The following is an 11,190-nucleotide window of genomic DNA, read 5'->3' on the forward strand; positions in this document are numbered from 1 at the left end:
AAAGACTTACAGTTGCAGAAACCCAATGGAGTAGCTCCATTGTGTTCTAACATAGAGCCACTGTGACTCAGAATTAACTCCATGGCAGAGCCTAATATGGAGCCTGGCGTGGGAGAAGTCTTCCTGGGAATGACAGAGACAGACCCTGCACGTTATGGACCGTGGATTCATTTCAAGATACAAATCTGCTACCCTCAAGCATCCGGGGAAGAGCAATGGGCTGGAAATGCACAATGACATATATATGGAAAAGGGAGAGAGATGTCTCAGGGTGCAGATGGCTAACACATCAGTTCATAGGCAAGAGGTTGGTGGCTTGGATCCACCCAGAGGTGCCCCAGAAGAGAAGCCTGGCATTCTCCTTCTGAAAAATTAGCCCCTGGGAGCCCGGTGGAGCACACGCAAAGCTCTACTCTGACACCCGAGGGGCCATGGTTGGGCTCAGCTCGACGGCCATTGGTACTGGCTACACAGCATATGAAGCTGGAAAAATGTATGGCTCCCTGGAAAGAGAGATTAAAGTAGATTGCTGCCTCAGACCATATAGACATAGAACCCCAATAGATAGACACAAGGTGTATGTTCAAAAATACAGTGACCAAGTTCTTTGTGGAAGCCCAAGTGAAGATCTTCTAGACTTTGAAAGTAAGCAGAGTTTCTCAAGGCACAAAAATACCTTACTCCTAAAAATATTGGTACATGTGAGTGTATTAAAATGAAAGGCATTTAGTTCATAAAATACTTATTAAATAAAAAAAGACAAGACAAGTTATAAAGTGGGAGAAGATATTCCTAATACATAAAATTGACAAAAGATGAGTCTCAGGAATGTAATAAAACTCCCACAAATCAGTCAGAGACGTAGGAGTGGGTGTCATGAGCAGACATATCAGTACAGAGGAAGCACAAGAACCTTAAAAACATGTGCAGACATGTGATGGTCAAGGAAATGCGAATCCATCTAATGACAGCCCATTCTGTACCTGTTTTATGATTCAATTTTAAGTAGTTGGAAACTGCCGAGTGCCCAAAGGCCTCGGATCACAGGAGCGCTCATATATTGCTGCCGGAAGAGTAGATTGGTACAGTCACCTTTGGAAAATAGTTTAGCATGCTCTCCACCCCTCAACATTCTGATACTCAATGCTCCAGGAAGGAGCCCGGTGGCTGAGTGGCTGTGTGTGTTGCTGACACTCCACAGATGGGCAGCTGAAACCCTCCCACTGGCTCCCTGGGAGCAAGACCTGGTGAGCTGCTTTTGTAAAGAATATCCACTGCAGTGGACCGGATTTCCAACCCATAGCTACCCTGGAAAACCCTTCTCTGTCATACAAGTTCTCTGTGAGTCAGGGTCAACGTGATCAACTTGATCCAACAGTCATCACAACATGACTCAGGAAATCTATGACCAGTAATAAGTCCCCACATACATTCCTGCACATTTACAACAAGAGGGATGTATCAGAATGTTCTTAGCAGCAATATCTATGATAAAAGCAGCACAACCCAAACGCCATCATCATGGAAAGCATGGATGAATGGACCTGCCTTAACCACACCATGGACTTTTTACACAGCAGTCAAACAGTAGCTACAACCATTGGTAATATAGACACATCTGCACATTAAAGGAAAAAGTAAGCACCCCCCAATGCAAATTACTCATAGTTCAGTGCTCTTTTTATAAAGCTTGGATAATTAAACCACTAGGAGGGGACTGTCTCATCTTCCTCCTCTGAGCAGCTGGGGGGGGGGTTGAACCACTGATCTCGTGGCTAGCAGTCTAAAAGTGCCATCGGGGCTCCTGGAATACACAAAGATGCAGAAAAGCTGAATACAAAGCAAAGCAGCAGAATGACCAACACGGGACTGAGGTATGTATCTACTCCCATCAGCACTGCCATCTTGGAAACACCTGGGGGAAGTTCTACCCTGTCCTGTGGGATCGCCCTTCAGTTGCACTGACTGGGTGGCAGTGAGTTTGGTTTGAGGCCACATGTGAAAGGATGAGCCAGATGGATTATTGGTAAGTTTCTAGGTTTTATTTTGGGTGGTGACTGTGTTATTAACGTTACTAATTGGGTTAGTAATTAGGAAAAGCAGGCTTTGTTGGGGCCACTGATGAGATCAAGGCTTATGACTCTTGCTGTTCTGTGTAATTGAGATCCTTTCTTTTCTTAGAAAATGCCTGCTCATTGAGTGACAGTGTCTTTTACTGCCACCGTGGACAGACTCTGAGGGCCAACATCAATAAGACCCTGAGCGTCTCCCTTATCTCCAGGGGTACCGACCATCAGCACAAACCGTCTCAGAACCAGAAGAAGGCTAGAACAGAAAGGCAATACGGGAAGCTGTGGGCGCTATTTCTCTCAGCTCTCCACTCCCCACCTCCACCCGAGGCTCACTGGAGCAGGGTCAGGGAGTCATCAGAATCAGAAGCAACCTGGATCCACCTTCAGGGTCAGAAACTTTGCAGTGGGTTCCAGAAAACTAAAGACCCAACTCATGGCCGTTAAGTTGATGCCGAGTCATAACAACCCTATCGGACTTTCTGAGACTAACTTTTATTGGAGTAGAAAGCTTCATCTTCCTCCCAGAATGGCTGGTGGTTTCCAACTCTGGATCTTATAGTTAGCAGCTGAATTTGTAAACACTATGCCATCAGAGCTCCTGGGGTGGGGTCCAGGAATGTAAATTTTCACAAACTCTACATGTGCATCTAAAGTTTGAGAAGCAACCCTCTTACAGATTATAAAAACCTCGTTTTCCCTCTGTTCACCAGGCTCAGATGCTGCAGCACTGAACGACGGTCACACCTCCCCCGTGAGTCTGGCCTTGTGGCTGCCATTCCATTCTGATAGCCCTGGAGAAAGGCATGGAGGAACACCTTCTTAGGAAGCAAGCAGCTGTGCTGGAGGAGAATGGCTGCCACAGGGCCATGAGATGCCTCTTTACCTGGTGTTGAGACCCCCAAGAGAGCTCAAGACATTTTGCCCTAGGGACTTAGACCATGAATTAGAAAGGCTGAGAGACCAGCTATTCCTTCCAACCTTGGATCAAAATTCCATGCATCATTTCAGAGATGGGGGGTGGTGGTGGTGGCAAGCTGTTGTTTTTGCTTGCTTGTTTGTTTTTATAAATGATTTTATTGGGGGAATCTTACAGCTCTTATAACAACCCATACATTAATTATATCAAGCAATTTGTACATATGTTGCCGTCATCATTTTCAAAACACTTTCTTTCTACTTGAGCCCTCGGTACCAGCTCCTCTCCCCCACCCCCACCCTCTGGCCCGGCATGCTGTTTTTAACTGCGAGAGACTGGTTATGATGAAGCTCAAGATTTCATTCCTGGAACAGTTTAAGTTGCCATACTACAACATGACCGGGACACTCAGGAAAACTGGATTAGGTTTTAAAGAAGCAGGTTTCAGAGATTTTTTGCTTGTTTTTTTAAAGCTTCCTTTTCTCAGCACTTTAGATGGCTGCAGAGATGTACCACTTTGCTGCATCAGTCCCTCTCCAGAGCTGACCGCAGTGGGTATTGAGCTGAAATGCCTAGGGTAGCAGGGAAGACTCTTGCAGACTCGGTGGTGGGTGTGGCCCTGAAAGGGGTGGGCTGGCTACTGGCTTGGGAGAGGAAGGAAGGAAAGGGGGGTGGGACGCAGTGGAAGGTATCCCCGGCAGTATATACCAAGCCAGAGCTGTGGACGAGAGGATCAAGATGAGAGAAGAGGCACGGGCATCAGAGGACAGTGCATGTCCCCAGAGGAAGGGGCTCCTTTTCCTTCAGAGGGGCTCAGCAGCTGAGCTCTCTGTGCACCAGGCACAGCGGCCTGCGTTTGTGCATCCCCACCCTCTGAGGGAAACCCCACTGAAGGTGCAGCAGACCCTCAGTCACTGGCATCTGGAGTTCAGCTCCCCTTACAATCAAGGCCCCACCCCCACCCCCCCACCCCCACGCCACACACACAGAGTTAACTAGGTGTTTGGCATAGTCTGGGGGTGGAAGAGGCAGGAGGAGCAAACTGGGTGGAAAACAAAAACCTCTCCAGAGGAATGATGAGGCATTTCCCCGCCTAACTTGGAGCATGAAGGGCTAAACGAAGAAGAAAAGAACAAGGCATAGAGTGAGCCGTGGAAAGAAAGCACGTCTTGTGTTAAGAATCCAGCTGTACCCCTGATTGCCTGTGGGGACTGCAAGGGACCATGGTCCTCAAATTGCCCTTCACTTCCCAAAGTCCTTTGCCATTAAGATGGAAGCATGTGACATCTTCTGGCCAATGGACTGTGGAAAAATTGGCGGGTGTCGTTTTCAGGCTGAGGACGCTACAAATGGCTGTGCCTCCCCCTCCTTCCTTGCGGCAGGGAGTGTCAATGAGCTGGATAAATTCAGAAGGCTAGATGGCACACCGTCTCCACCAACTTTGCACAGAAGGAAAATCAACTTTCATGTTGCTAAACTCCTGAGATGGGGGTGGGGGGTTGGGGATAAAGTTACTACCACAGCCTAGTCCAATACAGTAATATCCTAAAACAGCGTGTAATCTTCAGTCTGTTGACATGAAAGTTATTTAACTTCCTAGGCCTGAGTTTCCCTATCGATAAAATGAGGACAGTCATATGCATATCACTGGGGTTCTGTCAAACGTCAATATATTTTTGTGTTCTTTGTAGTAACTAAGGAGACGGCATGGTTTCTAGCTTGGCTGTTAGCTGGGAGGCTGGGAGTTCATACTCACCTAGTGGCATTACCTGGCTCTCTGCTTCTGTAAAGAGTATAGCCTACCTAGACTCTATGGGGTAGATTGACTCTTCACATGGGATTGCTATGAACCCCCAAACTAACTCAATAACCTAACAACAACCATGACAGCAGCAGCACATTGCAACTGGTGCATTGTTGGTGGTGTCAATTGCATTTAATAAATGTAGGTTTCTCCCTGTAAGATGCCGTTGATGTCACTGTTCAATTATTGCTATAACAAGGTTCCTGCCATCCAGTCCAATCCAACTCATCGTGACCCCATGGGTGTCCAGCTGGTATAGTGGGTTACGCACTGAGCTGCCAATCAGACAGTCAGCAGTTTGAAAGTACAAGCTGCTGCATGGCAGAAAGATAAGGCTTTATATTCCCTTAAATACAGTCTCAGGCAGAGACCACTGTAATCTTGATTATGCTGGATTGAACTCCATACGTGGCCAGTGGACCCCCCCATAGACACGACCCGGCCCGACTTTGCCCTGGGTGCACATATCTCTTAGTTGTTCCATGACAGAAATTGCTTTCCTGGCTTTTTGAATGTCATGGGGGTCTTCTCCTATTCGCGTATTATGTGTATTTTTTGTCTTTATACTAATAGGATCTTATCCTTACCACCTGAGTGCCATTTGTTTTTCATTGTCTTCTGTTGGGTTTCCCAGCCGTGAATTACAGGAGGACTGGATGTACAAGGATAGTAACAATAAAAAGTGTTATAGGAAATGCAGGGGTGAGGGATGGGCGATAGGGAGGGAAAAGGGATTTGGGGAATTAATGAAGTCAGGAGGGAGGAGGGAGCACTAGAACTGATCATGATTGCACAACTCATTTTAAAGTTAATTTAACAGAGGGGGGGAGGCTCTAAGATAGATGTGATGGTGATTGTACAATTTCCCTTGATGTGATTGAATGATTGAACTGTTCAATTATATAATATGTAAAGTATGTGCCAATAAAACTGTTGTGTGTGTGGGGGGGAGGTTTACAGTCTCGGAAAGTCAGAAGGGCAGTTCCATTGTGTCTAACAGGGTCACTATGATAGATATGATAGATGGCTTAGAATGAGTCGCAAGCATGTCGTAGGCACCCTACCATCTGTTTCCCACGGATCATCCCATTGCTTGTAGCTAAAGCAATGGAGGCTCAGAGAGGTGACCTCTTCAAAGGGACGCGGCTAGCAACTGATCAAGTCAGGTTCACAAATGATGGTGGCCTGAATCAAACGCCCATATTCCAATGGTGACACTCTTATGTTTCAGGCGGGGAACCTAAGGCTTAGACCTATTACATAACTGGGCCAAGGAAGTCACAGATGCTGGAGTGTGGCAGATTTCCTGTACTGTTAGCCCAGGGCTGCAGGGGTATGATGGTTAGAAAAGATAACCCCCCCTCACAGCACTGGCATGCTCACTGAGTACCCCCAGTGCCACCTGCTTCTAGTCGTCCAGTCCAGTGACAGCTGAGACTCCAGATAAGATATGTCTTGATTAAAGGAAAATTGGCTACTTTGTGCTCAGAGAGTAGTTTCTCAATAAACTTTCCAACAACAAAACCTACCAGCTGACAGTAAACACTGGACGAATTCCCAAATCCCTATCTGGTCTCCTTCTCTCTCTTTGCCTCTCCCTCTCCCCGCCCCCCTTTCCTCTCTATGTGTTTGTTTGGGAAGTTGAAGAGAAAAGTGAGCAATGTGAATCTGAAAGCAGTTTACACTGAACCAGATGGTGTGTCTGATTAGCATCAGACTAAAAAGACACATCACTTAGAGATTAGTTCTCACAGGGACAAATCGGTTCCAAAGGCACGGGAGGTTTGCTTTCCTTGCAGACTCCCCTCCAAGAAGGCTTTCCAGCTTTCTCTGCCCATCCTCGCTCCCATCCTCGCCACCAGGCAAGTGGGCTGGGGCTGGAGAAGGCCAATTAGTTCTGTAGATGGCTGAGCTGTCCTCACGCTCGGCCCTGAGGTCATCCCCCATGGAAACATGGCGTGTGGCAAGTCCTTCCTCCCTCCCTCCCTGACTACCAGCCACCCCAGCCCCTGAGTCTGCAGGACAACCCAGTGCGACCGGCTCTGTGGTTCTCCTTTAACGGAGGAGGAAGTTGAGCCTCACAAAGATTAAGCCACCTACTCAAGACCACACAGCAAGTAAGAGGCAAGGCTAATGGAGAGAGGCTAATTGTCCCCAGGCAAGGAAAAAAATTCACTGCCATCGAATCCATGCCAACTCACAGCAACCCTATAGGACAGGAAGGAACTGCCTCTGTGAGTTTCTAAGACTGTGACTAATTATTAATCATTGTATTGGGGGGGCTCTTACAAATCTTATAGCAATCCATCGTCCAATGGTATTAAGCACACTCGGACATATGTTGCTATCAACATTTCCAAAACAAATTCTTTCTACTTGAGCCTGTGGTATCAGCTCCTCTTTCGTCCCCTCCTTCCCCCACCTTCCCACCCTTGTGAAACCTTGATCAAGTATATGTTATTACTATTGTGTTTTTGTGTCTTACACTGTCCATTGTCTCCCTTCACCCACCTTTCTGTTAATCGTCCCCCGTGGAGGGGAGGGGGTGGTGGTTTCTAACTGCTGATCTTATGGCGAACAGCCCATCACATAACCACTATACCACCAGGGCTCGGAAAGGAAAGAAAATGTGTGTGTGTGTGTGTGTGTGTGTGTGTAAATAGCTCCAAGGAGCAAATCAAAGAGGGTGGCTGTCCAGGGTCCAAAAAGGTGCAGTTGAGCTCTGTAGCACGGTAGACAAGAGTGAGAAACCATGAACATTTCCCTCTTTAACTCAACTGCCTCCTCTGGGCATGTGCACTTTGCAAAGAGACCCCAGGGAATGGAAAGAGACGTTGACAAACCCATTCATAGCCTGAATGGCAAACGTATATAGTCCATGATCTTTTTAGTGACTAACATCTGTTTCCCTCAGCCCCTCAGAGGGGGAAAATGTGTAGCTTTCAGGGAAATAAGGAGGCTTGGCTTAGGGTGATGTGCAACTTTCAAACAGGAAAACCCCCGCAATCCAAAACCACTGCCATTGAGTGGATCCCAACTCATAGCAACTGTATGAAGAGACTCCCTTATTGCGAAGGAGCTAAGATCAAAGCAGAACTTTGTGCTAAGCACTTAACATGTGAGGTAAGCCTCAGGAAGCCCATACTACAACCTTCTAAAGGCGACATTCTCCTCCCCATCTTATAGAGGAACACAGTGAGGCTCAGGGTGCGTTAGTAAAGCACACATCAGCACACAGCTGGTAAGGGGCGGCACACGGATTCAAACCCAAGTCTGCAATGGGCCAACAACCACTACTCTTACCCATTAAGCCATCCCCATCTCCATCGGATGCTCCAGTGGAGTAACCTGCTACATTTTCAGAATGTACTTAAAAGCCTGCTGGCCCCTATGCTTGATGTCCATACACATGTTGAAGGCGGTGAGTACAAGCTAATGTCACCGACAATATACCAGGCAATTTGCACATCAGGCAGTTAGCTGAGTGCGAGCTCAAAGCAAATCAGGTCCCCAAGGCTCAGGACACTTCACAGGGAGAATAGCAAGAGAAATGTCATCACTGCTCAGACTTGGCCAGAGGAATAAAGCGCACTCTATTTAAGGATGTACAGAGAGCCGCTCACCCAAGAGCAATGGGGACACCCAGTGAGCCCGCAAGAACATAGATCCCGTTCTTTTGGAATTTGGGGAATTAAAAAGAGGGATGAGCTGATGTTTGCCTTTGGGGTTATTCTGGGAAGAGGGTCAACTTAGTAAACATAATGGGGGGAAGGAGTCACCTTTCGTCTGTGTCCAGGATGCTACAGGGAGACTCGTGACACATTGCATACTCTTTAAAGTGGGCCGCCACGGAGCGCTCGGTTGGCTTCATTCTAGCTGCTGTATGTATTTAAAAAGTAAGACATTTGCATTCCTTTTGTAATTGTGTATAACACAAGGTCTGACCTTGTCAGTTCATATTAACCAGACGGTTTTTGACGGAAGCTGAGACTCAGGCGCCCTGCAGGACCGGTAAGCAGCAGTGTCCACCCTGCCCTCTGTGCTGAGCCTCAGAGGCCACCACCGTGCCCGTGAGTTGTGTTGCAATTCAGGAATCTCTCTGCATCCACCCACAAGGCTGGAATGGCAGCGACATACCCGCTCTAGGGCTGTGCTAGTATTCCATCTGGCTTCCGTGCTCAGCTGGGATCCCTGACCACTGTGGCAGCCTGAACGATGAGGGAGAGCCGAGTGGCCCTGCTCTCTGCAGCACCATATGTAGCTGGATCTGTCCTTGTTACGTCCCTAGGACGCACCTCAATTTGTCTTTCCAATGACACCAACTGAAATCCAGGGAGGGATTGCCAGGGCAGGCAGGGGCAGGGATATTTCAAAGCTTTCCAAGTGAGGGCAATTCATTCTGGTGCAGAAAGCTGAGCTTCTCCCTGGAAGAAGCCACAGTCAATCTGAAAATATAGGTGTGATTCCCCGGGATTAGCCTCCAATCACCAGCGCAAGCCACCTCACACAAAACACGCACATGCATTGTTTTAATCTGGTGCTACAGGTCTGTATGAATGGTCAGGAAACCAAGGGCAGAAACATCAGAACCATCAGCGGAACGTTTTTCTTCCCCATTTCCTCCTGCTTTCCTTATTTCATGGGATAGGATCCATTCCAGACACACCATGGTCACCAGGCGTTTGGTGGGGGGGGATAGGGGGTGGAACGATGACATCTTTACAGGGAAGTGGTTCCTGAATATTTCTACGATTAGCAGGCGATTTGCATGAACATTCAGGCTTCACTCTCCGCATATATTCCAGTTGGGTGGTGGCTGCTTTTCTGCATGCTGAGGGCTCTTGTTTCTGGCAGTCGACATTGAATGTTACCTTTCATGCCAGTGTGGACAGGGAGGAATTTAAACTGGGAAGAATTCATCACAGGGCAGACAGAGAACAGTGCTGACTCCCCAGAGTCAGTCAGGCTGCCTGCCCATCTTTCTTTCTTTTAACTTTCAACTTTCTTTCAATTTTTAAATATCTCAAGAGGGATCTCAAGAATGCTGAGCGTTGCTGGTGATGCAGCGGCGGATGCACACTGACCTCTAGTTGCTGCCACCACTCGGGCCTGTTGTTTGTCTCATGGTGAAGCACTGCCGCCAGTGCCTCGAGTTTCAATAATCTCACTCGAGTTGAAATTTCACTGGAGCTTCCTGTCTCCCATGACAGGCTTCAGTGGGGCTTCCAGACTAAGACAGACGAGGAAGAAAGGCCTGGTCATCTACTTTGGGAAATTAGCCACTGAAAGCTATGGATCACAGAAAATTGTGCAAGGCTCCGCTTACTATTTGTGGATGTTTTATCAGGAGGGGAAGACCTCTGGGAGAGAAACAATCAGCCAAAGGAAACTCTCAATGACACAGGAGGCCCCACTGACCACACGCGTGAACTTAAACACGCCAGCCATCATGGGCAAGGTCTTGTCCCATCATACACTTGCAAACATGTGCATGGAGTCACCCTGAGTCAAAGCTGCCTCCGTGGCAATTGACAACTAGGCACAAGTTCTGTCTGGGTGTTTCTGGAAGAGTGGTGGATGGCTAGCTGACTGACTTCAGTAACAGAGAAGCCTATGGGCGAATGTCAGAGGGCCCACTCAGTAGCAGGGATTTGTTTCCAGTGAAAAGAAGGTCTGACAATTTCTGCCCAAATCCACTGGTATTCACGGCTCCCAGGAAATACCTTTAAGGGAAGAAAGGCTAGGTACAGAGCAGCTATATTGCTGCTATCACTAGAGCAATCAAAATATTTATTTTAAAGACCACGGAGAATATATAATAGATGGACATCTGATTGCTTATATATGGAGTGTTTATGGAAATAAACATGATTAGCAAGGTCCCTTTCTTTTTCTTTTTTCCTTTTTTTTTGAATCATTTTATTGGGGGCTCATACAATTCTTATCACAATCCATATATCCACCCATTGTGTCAACCACATTTGTACATTTCTTGCCACCATCATTTTCAAAACATTTTCTTTCTACTTGAGCCCTTGGTATCAGCTCCTCATTTTTTCCTCCCCCCTCCCTCCCTCACCCTTGATAATTTATAAATTATTATTATTTTTCATGTCTTACACTGACCGACTGATGTCTCCCTTCCCCCACTTTACTGTTATCTGTCCCCCAGTGAGGGGGTTATATGTAGATCATTGTGATCGGTTACCCCTTTCTCCCCCCACCTTTCCCTTTCTCTCCTGGTAAGGCTACTCTCACTATTGGTCTGGAGGGATTTATCTGTCCTGGATTCTCTGTTTCCAGATCTTTTCTACACCAGTACACATCCTCTGGTCGAGCCGAATTTGTAAGTTAGAATTGGGATCATGATACTGTGGGGGAGGAAACATTAAACTAGA

The 11,190-nt window shown here is 47.2% G+C and overlaps 1 protein-coding gene across 1 annotated transcript in view; it reads right to left on the reverse strand.

Moving 5' to 3' along the window:
- DOCK2 (dedicator of cytokinesis 2) overlaps positions 1-11,190 on the reverse strand; it is a 526,484-nt gene that overhangs the window by 375,630 nt on the left and 139,664 nt on the right. The gene's annotated exons all lie outside the window — the stretch shown is intronic.

This window comes from Echinops telfairi, unplaced genomic scaffold, assembly GCF_000313985.2.
Source record: "Echinops telfairi isolate 266 unplaced genomic scaffold, ASM31398v2 ScPeMD7_7469;HRSCAF=8507_0, whole genome shotgun sequence".
NCBI classification, from domain to species: Eukaryota; Metazoa; Chordata; class Mammalia; order Afrosoricida; family Tenrecidae; genus Echinops; species Echinops telfairi.